We start from the raw sequence: 20,263 nt of genomic DNA, 5'->3' as shown, positions 1-20,263 counted from the left end.
AGCCCGAGTAGGAGCAGAGAAGTTAAATAACTCAGTGTCGCACAGATGGCAGACGGCACACCTGACTCCAAAGCTCACGCCCCTTTCCACTCTTACCTCTCTGCGGCCCGTGCAGCAAGCACGCGAGTGTTTGTTAAATAAAGAAAAAGACATCCGGAGGCTTCGACGCGAGGGGGACAAGCCTTGCTTGGTAAAGATGGAGTTGGCACCTTCGCCCACATCCGCTCGACAATCTGACGCTCCCCGTGACCTACTCGGCCTGCCCCTCCGGCAGCAGCCACCGTAGGGACCTCTGTGTGCCAGTGCCCTGCCCTCCCGGCTAGGCGCCTGCTGAGACTGCCCCCCGCTGCCCGGAAAACCCAAGGACAGGTATCCCTTCTGGAAAGGCAAGTTTCCCAAACTCTGACATCACACGGAACACCTGCGGCAGGCTTACCCGCTAGCGGGGCCCAAGAATCACGCCGAGCGGATGGAGGACGGAGGACGGGGAGGTGACGCAACTAGGCCTCCCGCAGCAGGGCCAGGCCGAGGCTCGGCGCGGTGGCCGCGACCCGCAGCGGGCTGTCCACGGCGGACGCCCACGCCTTCCCCGCGGGAGGCGCGCAGGGCCGGCGCGGGCCAGCCGGGGGGCCGCGGGGCGCAGGCAGTCCGGGCGGGGAGGCGGCCCGGGAGCCCCGCGAGCCCCGCGTCCAGCCGCTCTCGCGCCCAGGGCGGCGGCGCCCCCGGTCCCCAGCTGCTGGGCTCCGGCCGGCACGCGCGCCAGAGCATCCGCGCGCCCCGGGCGCACACGCGCGCGCGCACGGGCGGGCGCACGCGCGCGCACGCACGCACCCTCCCCCCCCCCCCGCCCCCGCCCCCGCCCCGCGCCCCCTTCCTCAGCCGCTCCAGCCGGGAAGGGGATGCAGAGAAGGAAACAGCCTCTTACCCGGTGCGGTGATCCTCCGGGCCGCGGCCCGACCCCACAGCCTGCCACGGCCGCGGACCCTCCCCGCCCGCCCCCACCACGTAGCCGCGCCACCGCCGCCGCCGCCGCCGCCGCCGCCGGGAATCAATGGCCCGGTCGCCGAGTGGTGACGTCACGGCGCGCCGGGCGTGGGCGGCAGCACCACGTGACCGTCGCCTCTTTTGTCTGCGTCGCGGTGGCGGGGGTTCCGCCGTCCCGGGCTCCCGGGGGCTCGCCGGGGTGCTGGTGCGGGGGGCGGCCCGCGGGTGCGCTCCCGGCCTGGCGCGGCACGAGGTGCCTCGGGGGTTTCGGTGGCGGTCAAGTGCACGGGGCCGGTTACGACGACGCCGCAACCGCTGGTCCTCGGATGGCCCGTTTATTTATTTATTTGTTTTCGGATGGCCCGTTTAATTTCGAAGGTCATTCGGTGTTCGCCCTCCCACCGCCCGGCCCACTGACTTCAGTGTGGGGATGAGTCTCCATCCTTCATCACTGCCGCCCTCGGAATTCGTCTCCATCCTGATTTGTGTTTACAGCAACTCTTCCATCGCTGCAACGGACTTTCACGTTTATATTCACTATTAAGCGATATAACACTACTTTCGTTTTTTAACTTTTGTCTAGCGTTCTGGACTTTTCACAAAGATGTTGCTAAATGTCTTGGCTAAATGTCAAGCTGCTTTAACAAGCCACCACGGGTTTAGAAACAACAGGTTCTCGAGGCTGGAAGCAGGGTGCCAGCCTGGTCCCCTTCCTGGGGGTAGGCTTCTGATGTGGCCGAAGGCCTAGGGGTCTCCGTGGGGGCTCTTTCCTGCACCCCCAATCCCAGTCACGAGTGCTAGCGCTTCCCAGTACGAGGGCTTCAGCGTGCTTATCCTGGGGGGACACCAGCATTCATTGTCACTGCCACATAATAGTCCATTATGTGAGTGTATCATTGTCCATTCTCCAGCTGCTGAACGTTTATGCAATCTCTAGGTCTGTTTGCTTAGTTTTGCTTTTGTTGTTTGTTTTTGCGATTTCCAACAGTGTGGTTACGAGCAGTGCCCTTTGGTGTTTCTGTACAAAAATTTCTCCTGGGTACGTTTACCTACGAGTAGAATTGATGGGCTTTGGGTGTGTCACGTTCGACTTTACATGATGGTGCCATATCTTTACCCAGAGTGGTTATGCCCCAGTTCCACTTGTACCAGCACCGTATCTCCCCTCACACTGCAGACTTCTTGATTTCGGGCCATGAAAGGGGAGTTATATAATGTCCTGTCCTGGCTTTATTGGCATATCCCCGAGGTTCAACATCTCATATACTTGTTGGCCATCTGTAGTTCTTGACTGTGAAATACAAGTGTCTGGGGCTGGAGGGATTTCAAGGCAGAGCGAGGAAAAAGATAAGACCACGAGGTGGCAGTAACACACACACAGGCTTTCTTTGGGTCACCTTTGACAGATTTGTAGGCGGGGAAGGCCCTCAGAACTAGACAATCCAGAGACTCTGGAGCATTTAGATGGCGAGGAGACCAGATGTTAGGTGACCAGATGTTAGGTGTCCGTTGCTCTGCAGCCCAGCAGGAAGTCGCTGGGTCAGAAAGCTCTGAAGGGCAGCCGCAGGTTGGGGTCATTATAGCCACAGGGTTTATCTTCTCTGTGACCAGCAGATGTTGGGTGCAGTTTCATGAAGTATGCAAAACAGGCACGTGGCTCTAAGTGGCTAACAGCTTGTTGGAACAGTGTTTAAAACAACTGGATGTGTAAACATTTGAGGTTGGTACTTACTGGCAGGTTTTGAGTTTATAGGTCCCAGCCTGCTGTACAGAAATAAACAACCTGGGGGGGGGGGGCCATCCTTGACTCACTTTTATGATACCCAGTTCGTGTCTTTTCCTCACTGTTTTTTTTTTTTTTTTTTAGTGGATTGTACTGAACACTACTCCTTTGTCACTTATGTGTTGCAAATTTCTTCTCATGTTGTGTTGCTTGTCTTTTCACTTCCTATTTTGATAAAAATGTTCTTTTTAAAAAATTTTTACTTAAGAATTTTAGTTTTTAATTTTTAAATATTTACTTATTTTGAGAGAGAAAATGAGCAGGAGAGGGGCAGAGAGAGAGAGAGAGAGAAAGAAAGAATCCCAAGCAGTCTCGGCACTGCCAGCACAAAGCCTAACGCAGGTTTCCACCTCACAAACTGTGAGATCATGACTGGAACCAAAATCAAGATTGGATGCTTAACCAACTGAGCCATCCAGGTGCTCCATATTCTTAACTTTGAGTTTATAAATGTTTATTCTGTTTTTTTCCGCACCCCAATATACATTAACATATACTCTAAACATATTTAGTTTTGTTTTTGATGTTTGAATTCTTATGCTCTCTGGAATTTACTTTGGTTTATGGTTTTACTTTTTACATGCATATGAGTTTTCCACCCCCCAGGTTTGTTTTTTTACTAGCCCCTCCTTTCCCAACTGATTGTCATGCCAACTTGGTCATATATTACCATTCCGTTTGTGCATGGCCGTATTTCTAAACTGTCTGTTCTCTTCTACCGGACAATTTGTCTTAGTGTCCACACCACACTGTTTAATTACCATAGTTAAATAAAAAGCCTTGGTTATTTAGGAGGGAAAATCTTCCTTATTTTTCTTCTTCATCTTCCATCTTGGCTATTCTTGGCCCTATGTTTTTCCAGACATATTTTAGAACGAGCTTCTCAAGTTGCGTGGGCACACACACCCACACACATACACAAAACCTGTTGGGATTTTAATTGACATTGCATTGAATATACACATAAGTTTGGACAGAATTCACATCTTTATGATTCTGAGTCTTCCAATTCATAAACAAGGAATAGCCATCTTTTTACTAGGTCTTCATTAATGTCTTTTCAGTAAAGCCTTATTATTTTCTGAATCCAGATCTTGCACATTTTTTGTTGGGTTTATTCTTACTTTGTAGCTTTTGATGCTATTGTAAGGGATATTCTTTAAATTTACACTTTGTGATGGTCTGTTGCTGGAGTAGAAATAAATTTGAGTTTTGTATATTGATGTTGTATCCAGCCACCATGCTGGATACAACACTTAGTCTTTGATTTTAATAATTTGTTCTTTCTAATAATTTGTAAACAATATGTAGACAATCATTATATGAAAATAATGTCAGTTCCAGTCATTTTTGCTTTTTATTTTTCTGAAAGTATAACACTAGTTAATTAACAGAAATGGTGATGTTCTCCTGACATTCTTGACTTGGGCAGTCTGGACTTGATTTTGAGTTTTGAAAAGTAAATTTTGAATTATTTTATGGAATTATTTTTGGTAAATAAATTTAGAATGATATTTTGGTAGGCTTTTTGTAAACCCCCTTTGTCAAAGGAGGTTCCTCTTGTTCCTAATTTACTGAAAAGTTTTTATTTTGAACGGATTTTGAATTTAATCAAAAAATTTCTACAGCTAATGAGATGATCATATTTTTCTCTGCCTTTAATATATTGATAAAGAACATTTATAGACTTTTTAATATTAAATTGTCCTTACACTCTTACGATAAAGTACTTGACCATAAATTATGATCAATTTTCTATGCTGTTTTACTCAGCTTCTATGCTATGTAGGATTTTTACTTTTGTATTAATGAACATCACGGGCTTGTGATTTTCCTTTCTCATTCTGCCTTCATCTGTGTTTTAAGGCTCATAGAATGATACAAGGAGTATTCCTTCTGTTTAGATGTCCTCTGGAATATCTTTCCCTTCTAGTTTTGGTAGAATTCACCTATAAAACTATCTGGGCTGGGTATTTTCTTTGTGGAAAGAGATTTATTTATTTATTTATTTATTTATTTATTTATTTATTTATTTATATTTTTTTGAGTAAACTCTACACCCAGGGTGGGGCCCAAACTCATCACCTCAAGACCAAGAGTTACCAGGTCTACTGACTGAGCCAGCCAGGCACCCCTGTGGGAAGATTTTAAAATACTGCTTTCATTTCATTAATACTCATGAGACTGTGAGACTGTTTAGGTATCTTATTTCTCCTCGCAGCGGTTTAAAGAACTTCTCCACTTCCTCTAAGATTTAAAGTTCATTGGCGCAAAGCTGTTGGTAGTGTTGTCAGTCCCTGCCATGTTTGCAGTTACTTCTCCTTTCACATCTATAATATTGCTTGTGGTAGACTGTGTTACTGTTCCTCCAATATTTGCCCCCCTTCTTGTAAGAGGACTGCACATTCACACCTGTTACCTGATTTGAAGTGCCTCTTGTGGGAGGAATACGGACACCCACTCGTCTGGCAATGGCTTTGGTCACGGCGACATCATATCTGAGCAGAAATTTTAGAGGCTATCGTATGGGTCTGCCCCAGCTCTCTTGCTCTTTCTTCTCTGCCATGAGAGTGGCACGGCTGTCCCTGGGGGTCCCCAAATGGAGAGGACACGTGGAGGAAAGTCCGATGGTGATTCTGTAGTTGGCCTATGCAGCAGGCAAAAAATAAATGAAATTTGGAATTTTGTCAGCTACCACAGCATATTATAGTCAAAAAATATATTTTATTTACATCCAAGCTGGTTAACATTTAGTGTAGTGATGATTTCAAGAGTAGAAATTAGTGATTCAGCACTCACACATAACACCCAGTGCTCATCCCAACAAGTGCCCTCCTTAATACTCATCACCCATTTAGCCCATCCCCCACCCAACACCTCTCCAGCAACCCTCAGTTTGTTCTCTGTAGTTAAGAGTCTCTCATGGTTCGCCTCCCTTTCTCTTGTTATCTTATTCTTCCTTCCTTTCCCCTATGTTCATCTGTTTTGTTTCTTAAATTCTACATGTGAGTTAAATCATATAATATTTCTCTTTCTCTGACTGATTTCACTTAGCATAATACCCTCTAGTTCCATCCACATAGTTGCAAATGGCAAGATTTCATTCTTTTTGACTGCCCAGCAATACTCCATTGTATATATATCTCACATCTTCTTTATCTGCTCTTCTGTCCATGGATATTTGGGCTCTTTCTATACTTTGGCTATTGTCGATAGTGCTGCTATAAACATTGGGGTGATGTGCCCCTTTGAAACAGCACACCTGTATCCCTTGGATAAATACCTAGTAGTGCAATTGCTGGATTGAAGGATAATTTTATTTTTAACTTTTTAAGAAACCTCCATACTGTTTTCCAGAGTGGCTGCACTAGTCAGGTGTGAGGTGGTATCTCATTGTGGTCTTGATTTGTGTTTCCCTGATGATGAGTGATGTTGAGCATCTTTTCATGTGTCTGTTCACCATCTAGATGTCTTCTTTGCAGAAGTGTCTATTCATGTCTTTTGCCCATTTCTTCACTAGATTATTTGTTTTTTGGGTGTTGAGTTTGCTAAGTTCTATCTAGATTTTGGATTCTAACCCTTTATCTGCTATGTCGTTTGCAGATATCTTCTCCCATTCTGTCGGTTGCCTTTTAGTTTTGCTGATTGTTTCCTTTGCTGTGCAGAAGCTTTTTATCCTCATGAGGTCCCAATAGTTCATGTTTGCTTCTGTTTCCCTTGCCTCTGGAGACATGTTGAGTAAGGAGTTACTGTGGCCGAGGTCAAAGAGGTTGCTGCCTGTTTTCTCCTCTGGGATCTTGATGTTTCCTGTCTTATGTTTAGGTATTTCACCCATTTTGAGTTTATTTTTGTGTCTGGTGTAAGGAAGTGGTCCAGGTTCATTCTTCTGCATGTCGCTGTCCGGTTTTCCCAGCACCATTTGTCGAAGAGATTGTCCTTTTCTCATTGGCTATTCTTTCCTGCTTTGTCGAAGGTTAGTTGGCCATCCGTTTGTGGGTCCATTTCTGGGTTCTCTATTCTGTTCCATTGATCTGTGTCTGTTTTTGTGCCGGTACCATACTGTCTTGATGATGGCAGCTTCGTAACACAGCTTCAAGTCTGGTTATAGTCAAAACTGACTGATGAATTATTTATGTTATTTTTTCTCTGTGATAAATCACTGCAGAGGCTATTTTGTTGGCCTTTTCACAGAACCAACTCGTGGATTTTCTCTGTGTCTTGGCTTCCTGTTTCATTGTCTATTTCTGTTTCTGCTCTTATAATTATCATCTCTTTCCTTCTACTTTCTTTGGGTTTATTTTGTTTTCTGCTTCTTAAGTTTTGTGCTTACTTTGTTAATGTTTAACCCGTCCCCCCTTATATAAAAAGCATCTAAAGCAATAATTTTCTCATGAAGGACTACTTTTCATATCCCACTTTCTTTCCCACTTTCCCACTTTATATCCCTTTTTCTTTCTTTCTTCTTTCTTTCTTTCTTTCTTTCTTTTTCTTTCTTTCTTTCTTTTTCCTTCTTTCTTTCTTTTTCCTTCTTTCCTTCTTTCTTTCTTCTTTTTTAAAGTAGGCTCCATGCCCAATGTAGGGCTTGAGCTCATGACCCTGAAATCAAGAATCGCATGCTCCTTCGACTGAGCCAGCCAGATGTCCCTCCCACAAGTTTTGATAGATACTGTTTTCATTGTCATTAAGTTGTAAAATGTATCTAAGTTTTTATTATGGTTTCTTCTTTGACTCATGAGTTATTTAAAAAACATGTTCTTAGGGGCGCCTGGGTGGCGCAGTCGGTTAAGCGTCCGACTTCAGCCAGGTCACGATCTCGCGGTCCGTGAGTTCGAGCCCCGCGTCGGGCTCTGGGCTGATGGCTCGGAGCCTGGAGCCTGTTTCCGATTCTGTGTCTCCCTCTCTCTCTGCCCCTCCCCCGTTCATGCTCTGTCTCTCTCTGTCCCAAAAATAAATAAATGTTGAAAAAAAAAAATTTAAAAAAAAAAAAAAAAAAAAAAACATGTTCTTAAATTTCAGAATCTATCACAATTTTAAATTCTAAATACTTGCATTGTGATCGGAACATAGTTTTTGTGACACTTTTCTCTGAAATTTGTGGATAGTTGCTTTTTGGCCTAGTATATGCTCTAATCTTATAAATGTTCCATGTGTGCTTGAAGAAAGTTTGTTTTCTTTCACTATTGGGTATAGAATTAATATATTGCTGCAAGCTTGTTACTTTCGTTGTTCAAATATCCTGTATCTTTGCTGATCTTTTTTTTCCCTTTTCTGTCTGCTTGGATCAGTAGTCATAGATGAAGTCATGCTGAAAACACAGTTTTCATGACATGACTACCACCGGTGGTACCTTTGTCAATTTTTCCTTGCAGTTTTTACCAGTTTATATTCTCTATATTTTAAACGTGTTTCATTAGGTGCTTATATGTTTAGAATTGCGTTAGTACAATTTTTGATTAACTAAATCTTATGTCATTACACAGTTATCCCTTTCTATTTCTGTGCTGCTCTTTATCTTAAGGCTTATTTTTTGTCTGATATTAACATAGTCAAATCAGCTTTCTTGTAGTGAGCATTTGCTTAGAATGTCATTTTGATCCTTTTATTTTCAACCTAAGTTCTTTTGCTTTACATGTACTCATATACATAGCCGGGTTTTTGAAAATTCTTAACTGGCAATCTCTGTTTTGTAACTGTCAGTTTTGGTCACATGTATTTGTTGTGATTGTTTTTATATATATTTATTTTATTAAAAATATTTTTAAAGTTTATTTTTACTTATTTTGACAGAGAGAGAGAAAGAGAGAATAAGTGGGGGAGGGGCAGAGAAAGAGGGAGAGAGAGGGTCCCAAGCAGGCTCCACACTGTCAGGCTAGAGCTGGACATGGGGCTCGAACTCACAAACTGTGAGATCACGGCCTGAGCCGAAATCAAGAGTCGGTTGTTTAACCGACTGAGCCGGTCAGGCGTCCTGTAATTCCTAATATATTTAGACTTTGAGTCTATTTTACTTTTTGATTTCTTCTTGTTCTATGTATTTTGTTTCTGATCTTTTTCTCTCTTGTGTTCCTGTTCTTGGATTAACTGAGTTCTTTCTGAAACTTTTTTTTTTTTTTCCTATTCCACATTTTTCTTTTGAAAGATTTGGAATTATACTTTCTCTTTTTGTAGTGTTTTGTTTTTGTTTTTGTTTTTGTTTTTGTTTTTGTTTTTGTTTTTAATTTGTCACGCATTCTAACTGAACAAGGTCCAGGGTTTAAGCAGTGTTGACACTCCTCTAGACAGCACAGGAGCTCTGAAAGCTTTGCCTCTTTGCGCTCTCCTCCTGACTTGCGCAGAGCTGTTGTCTCCGTCCTTGTTTCTGTCTTTTTAAGTGCGCGGATCAGGCATTGTCGTATGTTTGTTTGGGTTCACACACAGAGAAAGGAGAGCCGATGCGAGGATGTGTTTACCAAGTAGCTGCCACTTAGTACAACTGGGACAGCTCAGCCTTGGGGGACTGTCCTTCCAGAAGCCGTAGAAAGCGTGTCTCGGGGAAGTGGGCCTGCAGGAGTATCTTAAAGGTGTCTTCAATCACTCATAAACTCTCCCGGGGAGAGAAGAGAGGAATCTCCCTACCGACCCGTTTCCTTCTGTCGTGAACGTCGACTCCCCTGCCCTTCTGTGTTGTGCCGCTGTCTGACCGCGGGCGTCAGCGGGGCAGGGCAGCCGCGGGGCGGGGCGGGCAGGGCGGCATGGGGCGGGGCGGTCGGCGCACCCGCTCGGCGTCTGTGCACAGGGGGCCCCAGCAGCGGTGGCTGGCGCTGAAATTCAGCGTTCTGGAGACAGGGGAGGCCGAGGGACCGAGCACATGACGACCAGCAGGGAGGGAGAAGGGACGGCACGTTAGAGGCACGGGTGTGGGGGCGCGCTCGTCCTTGAAGGCGTCCTTGAAGACGTGCAGGAATAGTCCAAGTGCGGACTCCCTTTGTGGAACCCTCGTGCGCGCCGTTTTGCCGTCACGTCCTTTCTGTAAGCTCCGGTGGGACGCGCGCGAGTGTGGACCCCTAGCGTCGGGATTAACTAGAAATGGAGGGACAGGCCGCCGGGCGGAAGGGAGGTGTGTGGGTGCAGAGGCTTTGGCTGTGGGGTTTGGGAGAGAGAGAAAACTAAGGCAAAGGAAGTCTTTGAAACGGCCCGTCTCCGCGTCCCTCCAGGAGTGTTACTAAATATGGCAGGTCATGTACGAGAGCCAGATCACAGTGTCCTGTTATCTTCTGATGGGCTCTCGAAGTTATTATTGGCAGAATTTTCCATTTGAGAGAAAGTTTGAAAGATACCTCTGGGCGCTGTTAAGCACTTCCTTCTTCAGACTCACTGAAGTAGGCAGAATAAATAAAAATCACACAAAGATGTTTCAAACCAGATTGTGTCAGATCAAGCCTCCCATCAAGAACAGTTAGAAAGGTGTGGGGCGCCTGGGTGGCTCAGTCAGTTAAGCGTCAGACTTCGGCTCAGGTCATGATCTCGCGGTTGGTGAGTCCGAGTTCCAGGTCAGGCTCTGTGCTGACAGCTCGGAGCCCGGAGCCTGCTTTGGATTCTGTGTCTCCCTCTCTCTCTGCCCGTCCCCTGCTCACACTCTGTCTCAAAAATAAATAAACGTTAAAAGAAAAAATTTTTTTAAAGAACAATTAGAAAGGCTGGGTAAGGTATTCCTAGAATGTCTGAGAGCACAGAAAACGGGTCAAGACACTGCAAGAGAGCCCCATGGGGTGAGGCCAGAACTTGGCCCCACTTGAGCTCTTTGCCGATTCTATTGTTTCCTATTAAAAAAAAAATGTTTATTTATTTTGAGAGAGAGAGAGAGAGAGCAAGCGAGCACAAGTGGGGGAGGGGCAGAGAGACAGGGAGAGAGAGAATCCCAAGCAAGTTTGTGCTGTGAGCACAGAGCCCGATGCGGGGCTCGAACCCACGAACTGTGAGACCACGACCTGAGCCAAAATGGAGAGTCAGACGCTCAGCTGACTGAGCCCCCTCCCGCCCCCCCCCCCCCGGGAGCCCCTCTTTACCAATTCTGGAGTTGAGTCTGATAGGACAAGGTGAGCAGAGCTTCTGGAAGTTTCCCAGGGAGATGATACTCGGAGTTGAGGGCTCATCAGTGAGGGGGGTCCTGGCAAACATCCCAGGCCTTCCCGTTGGGTCCCCGGGAGTAAGGATGAGCCGAAACAGGCTAGCGCTCCCAGAGGTTGAAATCCAGCTTGAATCAACTCAGTGGTGGGTTTATTCGGGAGGTTTGCCCTGTCCTAATCTGTCCTGTAAACAAGAACAAATCCTCTCTGGGTGAAGATAATATTATCCACTACTTCAAATTATCTCTATATTGTTTCCCACATTAGGTCTAGCACCTGATGACGAGGCATGTAAAACAGGGAAGCCTTTACCAAAACCTTGGCGAGAGGGATAACGGAAGCGGCCCCCAGGAGATACAGATATTGGAGTCATCATACCCAGACTTTAAGACAACTGTGATTCACGTGTTCTAGAAATTAAAGTGTAAGATGGACAATTTCAGGAGAGAATTGGAGACTATAGCAAAAGTACCAAAGGGAAACTCTAGAACTGAAAAATGCCATAACCGATACTAATAATAGACGGGTTTAACAGTTGATTAGCAAACACAAAACAAAAGAAGCAGATGTAATGATACTAATATTACATAAAGGAGATTTTAATGTTTTATTGTATTTGTTTTTTATATTCTGATGTTTGATATCAGGTATTTACTAATTTTATATTGCTATCTCTTCTTAGTGAACTGACTTCATTATCGTTATGAGATATTCTTCTTCATGTCCTTCTATCTTGCTACTGACTCTAAAATCTCAGTTCCATTGACTTTTGTAGATTCCTGTGCCAATACCACACTGTGTTTGCTTGTTTGTTTAAATTTTTTAATTTGAGGAGCGCTCGGGTGGCTCAGTCGGTTAAGCGTCTGACTTCGGCTCAGGTCATGATCTCACGGTTCGTGAGTTCGAGCCCCACGTCGGGCTCTGTGCTGACAGCTCAGAGCCTGGAACCTGCTTTGGATTCCCTCTTTCTCTGCTCCTTCCCTGCTCTCGCTCTGTCTCTGTCTCTCTCAAATATAAACATTACACAAAATTTTTTTTTATTTGAAAGAGAGAGAGAGAGCACACGCATGAGTGGGGAAGGGGCAGAGGGAGAGAGAGAAAGAGACAGAGAGAGAGAGAGAGAGGGAGGGAGAATCCCAAGCAGGCTCCAGGCCCCGTGCAGAACCCGACACGGGGCTGGATCTCATGGACGGTGAGATCATGACCTGAGCCGCAATCCAGAGTTGGACACTCAACCGACTGAGCTGCCCAGGCGCCCCTGGACCACATTGTTTTTATTCCTATGCATTTAACTTGTTCCCGCTCCCCTCCAGGGTAAACGTTCCCAACCAGTTTTTTATTATCCCTCAGAGGCGCTTACCACAAATGGGGTCACGGTATAGACATCATCTTACCACTTACCTTTCATTCCCTCAACATCCAGATTTCCATACAGCTCTACACCACCTTTAGAAATGCGCCTTTTGGGGCGCCTGGGTGGCTCAGTCGGTTGGGCGTCCGGCTTCGGCTCGGGTCACGATCTCGCGGTCCGTGAGTTCGAGCCCCGCGTCGGGCTCTGGGCTGACGGCTCGGAGCCTGGAGCCTGCTTCCGGTTCTGTGTCTCCCTTTCTCTCTGCCCCTCCCCCGTTCATGCTCTGTCTCTCTCTGTCTCAAAAATAAATAAAAAACATTAAAAAAAATTTAAAAAATAAAAAAAAGAAACGCGCTTTTTGTTGTTCATGAAAATAATGCTCTTACCTGAAAATTCGACAAACACAAACAACAAACCCTTAATTTGCTTCTACCGGAGAGGCCGTCTGTTTCAGCGTGTCCCAGGGGCCTCCGGGCCTCCTCCTGCAGCAGACCCTCCCAAAACAAGACCCCCTCATCTGGTGAGGTCAGCCTGGCCGCCACCCTCTGCAGGCTGGTCCTGGCTGGAGTCTCCCCGCACTTTGCAGGGGGCTCGGGGGTCGGTCGGTGGGTGCTTTGAGGGCTGTGGGGAGGGCAGGGAGGGACGCGGCGAGCCCGGACAGCCCTGGAGGTGCTCGCTGGGGGAGAAGCCGCACCGTCCGCCTGGTCCTGCGGGCTCCTGACCTTGATAGGAATTGAACAAAAACAGCAAGGTTGGAAGTGGAAGAAAGGCTGACCTTGAGGTAAAGCTCTCTTTGAAGTAGTTTCTAAAAGGTCCTTTAAAGTTAAACAGAACATTTAATGAAAACATTTCCAGGCCAAGGTAAGCGCGCTCTGTAGTTTGATGCGAGGATTCTTGATGAACAGAAGGTTATGTTTCCAGAAGTTTCCAGAACAATTTACTCAATTGTCTCAAAAACTAAAGGCCACCTCTGAGGTCTAACCAGTCAACCAACCAACCAACCAACCAACCTACCATGTCCCCTCACTTTTTTTTTTTTTAAAGCAGAGAAAATGTCTTTTAAAATGTAAGCCCTGGGGTGCCTGGGTGGCTCAGTCAGATTCTTGATTTCGGCTCAGGTCGTGACCTCACGGTTCGTGGGGTGGAGCCCTGAGTCAGGTTTTGTGCTGGGCTCTCTCTCTCTCTCTCTCTGTCCTCCCTGCCCCCCTCCCACACTCATGCACTCTCTATAAAATAAAAATTAAAAAAATGTAAGCCCTAAGTCTACATTTAGGGTCACTCTTTAACTTGTTAGGGGGAGAAATTCAAAAAGAGGAGACTAATCTATAAGCAGAATAGTCTTGCGTGTAAAAAAAAAAAGTCACTCTTCAGAAAAAATAAAAGCCTCAAACAGGAGACATAATGATAGAGATTTGGGGTGAACTCACTCCACCAGAATGATCCCTATCTGTCATTGAGAGGGTTCCCTCCCGCTCTCCTGTCTCAGCCAGTGTAGACTAAGGCCACTTCTTATTGTGTTCCTTGTATCCGATTTCTTTTAATGTCCCAATGGTTAAAAAACACAATTCTTCTTAGAGAATCTTCAGGAGTTTTGGATGAAGATTTAAGCTAATTTGGCTGCTGGCACCAGATATTCTCCCGTGCATTTTATTCCAGGAAGAGCCATTTGGTCGGCATCTACTGGAAGTAATGTAGTTACTGCGGGGAAGAACCCATCTTATGTCTGATGACATCTTTAATAAAAATAAAACACACCCTGTGTCGCTGTTTCCCCAGCCTGAGAATGAAGGACGCTAGGCAGCGGCAATGTGACCTGTTCGTGGCTCCCCCAGCCGAGGCAGGAGCCCCCCGACTGAGCAGTCGTTTGTGTGGCTCTCGGGAGGCTGGCTGGAGGTCCCCGCTCAGGGCGCGACCGGCCAACGATGCCGGGCGGGCGAGGAAAGCCACTCGCCCCCACCTCTCGGGCCAGTCAGCTCTCCTGCGATTGCCCTGTAATAAGTGGGCTAACGCTTCGCTGGGCCGGCGCAAAATGTGCAGCTGTGTCTGCCTTTGGTTTACTTCCCGTTCTCTGCCACCGCTGCACGCACACGTCCCCCCGTCTGCTGGCCTCTCTCCCACCGGCCATCTCGCTGGTTATTTCAGGCCCCCGCGTCTCTCCCGAACCCCTGCGGCTCGTCTGCAGTCTTCCCACCGTGCGGCCGTTCAAGTTCCCGGGCGCGGTACCCGCGGACCCGAGCTGGTGGTTGGGCATCACCCTTGGGAGGGAGCCCGGGCCTCGTAGCCAGGCCGCCCCCCCCCCCCCGCCGCCCCGCCCGCCTGCCCCGACAGCGACAGCGGGTGTTTGTCGTTCCTTTCTTCCTCCCTCCCTCTGTCACCTGATGAGCTCCTGCTGAATTGCCACCACCAACTGGACTCTGATCCCCTCTGGGAAGCTGTCCTCCGTCTGCCAAGGCTCAATGAGCTGTCCTTCCCAAGGGCCGCAAGCTTGAGTTTCCTCCTCTGCCAATGGGGATAATAACCCCTTTACCGTCTGGATTCGGTGTCTGTCTGGTGGTCGGTAAGGTTTCCATATATCCTGGTTTATGACTGTTGTCCCAGGTCGTGTCTGGTGAGGGGTCAGCAAGGATGGAGACCAGCTACAGGCCACAGTTTAACAGGATTGAGAGCCAAGACTGCATAAACGTGACCTGAACTCCAAGAAAGTCGTGCCCAGGAGGATGAGATGGCGAACGGCACTGTTTGTTTCAGGAGCTTCTAGGATGTTCATTGACCTCAATCTAGACAGCCGGCCCTCGTGGGGGTAAGAGCCCCTTTCCCAGGGCTGCAGTTCACTCAACTGGCTCATCTGGTGCCTGTTTAGTTCTTGAGGCCCCGTTCAAAACCCCAGCCTCCCTCTGTTCACCGACTCTGAACTGTCACGATTTTGGTCAAGCCCAATCATTCTGCTGGAAATGAGATCTTCAAACCTTCCGAATGTGCACCCACGACCGCCCTCTTCTGAGACACTCCCAAGGAGGTGGCCCACCTTCCCTCATTAAGCAACGAACTTAACCCTGCTCCTTAACAGGTCGTTTTGATGATCTCTTTGAGGAATCGGCCGTCAGCACCCCTATTACTCTGAAAAGAATCCCAGTGTGGATGATAAGTTAAATGATTCCTATTATGAATTGTGTTGCCCTGTTAGTATGTAACATTGTCCTCACTCAATCCTTCTGATAACCTCACGAAGTAGGCTAGTGAGTTAGCCTTGAACAGACATAACAATGAAGGCACAGGTCAGTCATCTATCCAAGGTCCCACAGCTACTGTAACACACGGGATTACAACCCAAGGCACAGGACTCCAGAACTGACATTCTTTCTTAAAACGTTAGTTTTCCTTTTACAGAAAAGTTACAATATAGCACAAGCACTCCCGCCCTTCCCAGACGGGGAATGAGTCGTCAGTGGGATGTCCTGTCACCTCCCAAACTTTAGCATTTGTCCTACGCACAAGGACCTTCTGCACGACAGCCACACAGCTGTCGAGATCAGGAGGGTGCCACCAGCACCGTCTCCCCTCAGATCGCGTGAGGTTTGCCAGCGGCCTCCGTGAAGATCAGTATTGCAGAAGATTCTGGGTCGGAACTGCCCCTTGCATTCAGTCCTTCCATCTCCTGACTTTCCTTCCGTCTGAAACACTTCTTCAGGGGCGCTTGGGTGGCTCGGTTGGTTGAGCACCCAGCATCGGCTCAGGTCACGATCTCGATGTTCGTGGGTTCGAGCCCCGCTCGGGCTCTGTGCAGACATCTCGGAGCCTGGAGCCTGCTTCGGATTCTGTGTTTCCCTCTCCCTCTCTGCCCCTCCCCTGTTCGTGTGGCTTCTTTCTCTCAAAAATAAATAAAACATTAAAAACATTTTTTTAAGTAAGCATTAAAAAAAGTTAAAAAGACATGGAAATACTTCAGGCTTTCCTTGACTGTCCTGACCTTGACGCGGGTGAAGATTACTGGTTACTCTGTGAAACGCACACTTTGAGTTTGCTGTTTCCTCAGGGTCGGGTTCAGGTTCCGCGTGGCGGACGTGGCGCCGGGCACCCGGGGCACCCCGTCAACCGGGACACGATGCTGGTTTGCCCCGTGATGGTGGCACAGGCTTCCGTCACTTGATCGACGTGCTGTCTGCCAGGCGTTTTCACTATGAAGTTATACTTTTCCTGTTTGTAGTATTTTGGGGGGCAGTGTTTTCTTTTATTTCGGATTACTGCTGTTTTTCTAACTTTCTTCTTACCCTGCCCCGAGCTTTATTGAGGCATGACTGACAAATAAAAACCGTATGAATCTCAGGTGTACAATGCGATCTACTTTGATACAGGAATACGTCGTGAAACGGTGACCACAGCCTTCATCTCACGCAGTCACCGTTGTGTGTGTGTGTGCGTGTGACAGTTCAGAGCTACTCTCTCAATGCACAGAACTGTCGAGTCACTCTATGACACGCCTGAAACACACAACACTGTGCCGTAATTCTACTGGAAGTCGAACAAGTGAAAGAAAAACCCCGAGCCACTCTCGCGTTTCAAGCACGCACAGTACGAAGTACGGTTCCTGGTGCACGTCTGTCTCCGGCCCCCAACCCGCCCGCAGAACCGAGGCTCCAGCGCTCTGACCAACATCTCGTCTCCCCTCCGTCCCTGCCCCGGTGACCACCGGTCGGCTCTCCGCTTCTGCGGGTTCTGTTGCAGGCCCCACGTCTACTGAGAGCGCGCACTATTTGACCTTCTCCGTCCGGCTTATTACGCTTGTGTGATGTCCCCTGGGCCCACCCGCGTTGGCACAAACGACTGACTTGGAGGCTGAACGGCAGCCCCTGCACGTGTAGACGCCACGTCGTCCTTACCCGCTCGTCCGTCAGGGACGCTCTCTTGGCCGTCGTCGCAAGTAAAGCTGCAGTGAGCACGGGGTGCGCGGATCTCTCTGAGGCACAGATTGTCTCCTTTGGCCGCGTGCTCAGAAGCGGGATTGCTAAATCCTGTGGTATTTCTAGTTTTAAATTTTTGGAGGAGCCTCCACACTGTTTTCTGTACTATAGCAACGTACGTTCTGTGGAGCGGATATTTATGTAGTTGCTTATTTATTTATTTAGAGACAGAGAGTGGGGGGGGGGCGGAGAGAGGGGGAGGGAGAATCCCAAGCAGGCCCCGCACTGTCGGCGCAGACCCGACGCGGGGCTCGACCCCACACACTTTGAGGTCGTGACCTGAGCTGAAATCAAGAGTCGGAGGCACAATGGACGGAGCCCCATCCGCTACTCATCTCGATGCCCTGATTTCTCTAGATTTGGCCCCGGGAGCGTTCAAGATGCCTTCCAAATACCGTTGACACGCTCCGCTCCGTCATTCTTTCCAGCAACTTCTTGTTTTGGTGGGTGGATAAGTATCTTTTACTTATCTGAAAGCGTGGATTAGGTATGTATAGAATTTCAGTCAGTTGCATCTGCTCGGAGGGTGGTATTTTGTGTTCAAATGAAACATCCTCCCAGCATTTGAGCAGAAAGAAACGAGAGCACCAGCTCGTCATGGGAAGGCTCGCAGGGCGGCCTGGGGCGTCGGGAGAGACAGCAGGTTCCTTGGTCTCTCCGTTAGGAGACTGGAAACTAAGGCTTTGAGTAGCAGCTTTTGTCCCTCTTAATTTTTAGTTTCTTTTTTGTTTGTTTGTTTAACATTTATTTATTTTTTGAGACAGCGAGAGACAGAGCATGAACGGGGGAGGGTCAGAGAGAGGGAGACACAGAATCTGAAACAGGCTCCAGGCTCCGAGCTGTCAGCACAGAGCCCGATGCGGGGCTCGAACTCACGGACCGCGAGGTCATGACCTGAGCCGAAGTCGGCCGCTTAACCGACTGAGCCACCCAGGCGCCCCTTTAGTTTCTTTTTAAAAGTCGGTGTATCTGTTGTTCTGCGGAGCTCCCTCGGTGCTTCTGCCCCTAGGGGACAGGCTGTGTACTGAGGCCGCTTCCCCGGGCCGGACGGTGAATCCGCCCTCCCCTGGGCTCCTGCACCGGCGCCGAAGTGACCGCTGACGGGCTTATGGTGGCCGCCAGCCGTTTGCGAGGGCAGGGGCTTCGACGTCTGCCCCTCGAACCCGCCCGGACCCGGTCTGGGGCCTGGGGCGCCGGGAGGCCCGCGGCGCCCGCGATGGCCGGGTGGTCATGGCTCCGTCTCGCTTCCCCCACAGGATGGCAGCATCTAGTCAAGGCCTCGCCCCACCAGTGGCCTGGCTGTTCCCGAATTTGCAAATACCTGGTTTGTGCCTGAAATGATTACAGCCCTCAAGTACCACCCCCCACCCCCAGGATACCCCCCCATAGTCAAGTACTTCCCCGTGAGGAAACCCCCCCCCGTACTCAAGTCCCCCCCCAGGAGACCCCCATACTCGAGTACCTCTCGTGAGGAGACCCCCCCCATAGTCAGATACCCCCCCATGAGGAGACCCTCATTTTCAAGTACTTCCCCATGAGGACCCCCCCTGGTACTCAAGTCCCCCCCCCAGGAGACCCCCATACTCGAGTACCTCTCGTGAGGAGACCCCTCCATAGTCAGATACCCCTCCATGAGGAGGCCCTCATATTCAAGTACTTCCCCATGAGGACCCCCCCCCCCGCACTCAAGTCCCCCCCCAGGAGACCCCCATACTCGAGTACCTCTTGTGAGGAGACCCCCCCATAGTCAAATACCCCCCATGAGACCGTGATATTCAAGTACTTCCCCGTGAGGACCCCCCCCGCACTCAAGTCCCCCCCCCAGAAGACCCCCATACTCGAGTACCTCTGGTGAGGAGACCCCCCCATAGTCAAATACCCCCCATGAGACCCTCATATTCAAGTACTTCCCCGTGAGGACCCCCCCCACTCAAGTCCCCCCCAGAAGACCCCCATACTCGAGTACCTCTCGTGAGGAGACCCCCCCCATAGTCAAATACCCCCCATGAGACCCTCATATTCAAGTACTTCCCCGTGAGGACCCCACCCCGCACTCAAGTCCCCCCCAGAAGACCCCCATACTCGAGTACCTCTCGTGAGGAGACCCCCCATAGTCAAATACCCCCCCATGAGGAGACTGTCATATTCAAGTACTTCCCCATGAGGACCCCCCCCCGCATTCAAGTCCCCCCCCAGGAGACCCCCATACTCGAGTACCTCTTGTGAGGAGACCCCCCCATAGTCAAATACCCCCCATGAGACCTTCATATTCAAGTACTTCCCCGTGAAAACCCCCCCGCACTCAAGTCCCCCCCCCAGAAGACCCCCATACTCGAGTACCTCTCGTGAGGAGACCCCCCCATAGTCAGATACCCCCCCATGAGGAGACCGTCATATTCAAGTACTTCCCTGTGAGGACCCCCCCCCCGCACTCAAGTCCCCCCCCGAAAGACCCCCATACTCGAGTACCTCTTGTGAGGAGACCCCCCCATAGTCAAATACCCCCCATGAGACCCTCATATTCAAGTACTTCCCCGTGAGGACCCCCCCCCGCACTCAAGTCCCCCCCAGGAGACCCCCATACTCGAGTACCTCTCGTGAGGAGACCCCCCCCATAGTCAGATACCCCCCCATGAGGAGACTGTCATATTCAAGTACTTCCCCGTGAGGACCCCCCCCCGCATTCAAGTCTCCCCCCCCCAGGAGACCCCCATACTCGAGTACCTCTCGTGAGGAGACCCCCCCATAGTCAGATACCCCCCCATGAGGAGACCGTCATATTCAAGTACTTCCCCGTGAGGACCCCCCCCCCCCGCACTCAAGTCCCCCCCAGGAGACCCCCATACTCGAGTACCTCTCGTGAGGAGACCCCCCCATAGTCAAATACCCCCCCATGAGGAGACTGTCATATTCAAGTACTTCCCCATGAGGACCCCCCCCCGCATTCAAGTCCCCCCCCAGGAGACCCCCATACTCGAGTACCTCTCGTGAGGAGACCCCCCCATAGTCAGATACCCCCCCATGAGGAGACCGTCATATTCAAGTACTTCCCCGTGAGGACCCCCCCCCGCATTCAAGTCCC

At 49.2% G+C, this 20,263-nt stretch overlaps 1 protein-coding gene and 1 long non-coding RNA gene across 2 annotated transcripts in view; one reads left to right on the top strand and one right to left on the bottom strand.

The window, feature by feature from the left end:
- The window catches only part of ADAR (adenosine deaminase RNA specific), a 36,544-nt gene extending 35,556 nt beyond the window's left edge, over positions 1 to 988 (bottom strand). The window contains exon 1 of the mRNA XM_047092676.1: positions 926 to 988. The gene's annotated coding sequence lies outside the window, so the exon portion shown is untranslated. The remainder of the gene's footprint in view (positions 1 to 925) is intronic.
- An 8,536-nt stretch (positions 989 to 9,524) lies between these two features.
- Positions 9,525 to 11,482, top strand: LOC124521789 (uncharacterized). The gene is made up of 2 exons (XR_006964603.1): positions 9,525 to 9,775; positions 11,140 to 11,482. It is a non-coding gene; the product is annotated as an uncharacterized LOC124521789 (long non-coding RNA).
- Positions 11,483 to 20,263: the final 8,781 nt, after the last annotated feature.

The sequence above is a fragment of the Lynx rufus genome, unplaced genomic scaffold (genome assembly GCF_022079265.1).
Source record: "Lynx rufus isolate CCGP_SWC_20201006 ecotype Redwood Valley unplaced genomic scaffold, mLynRuf1.p SCAF_31, whole genome shotgun sequence".
NCBI classification, from domain to species: domain Eukaryota; kingdom Metazoa; phylum Chordata; class Mammalia; order Carnivora; family Felidae; genus Lynx; species Lynx rufus.
Note: the sequence above shows the minus strand (reverse complement) of the source record. Positions and strands in the feature narration are given on the sequence as shown.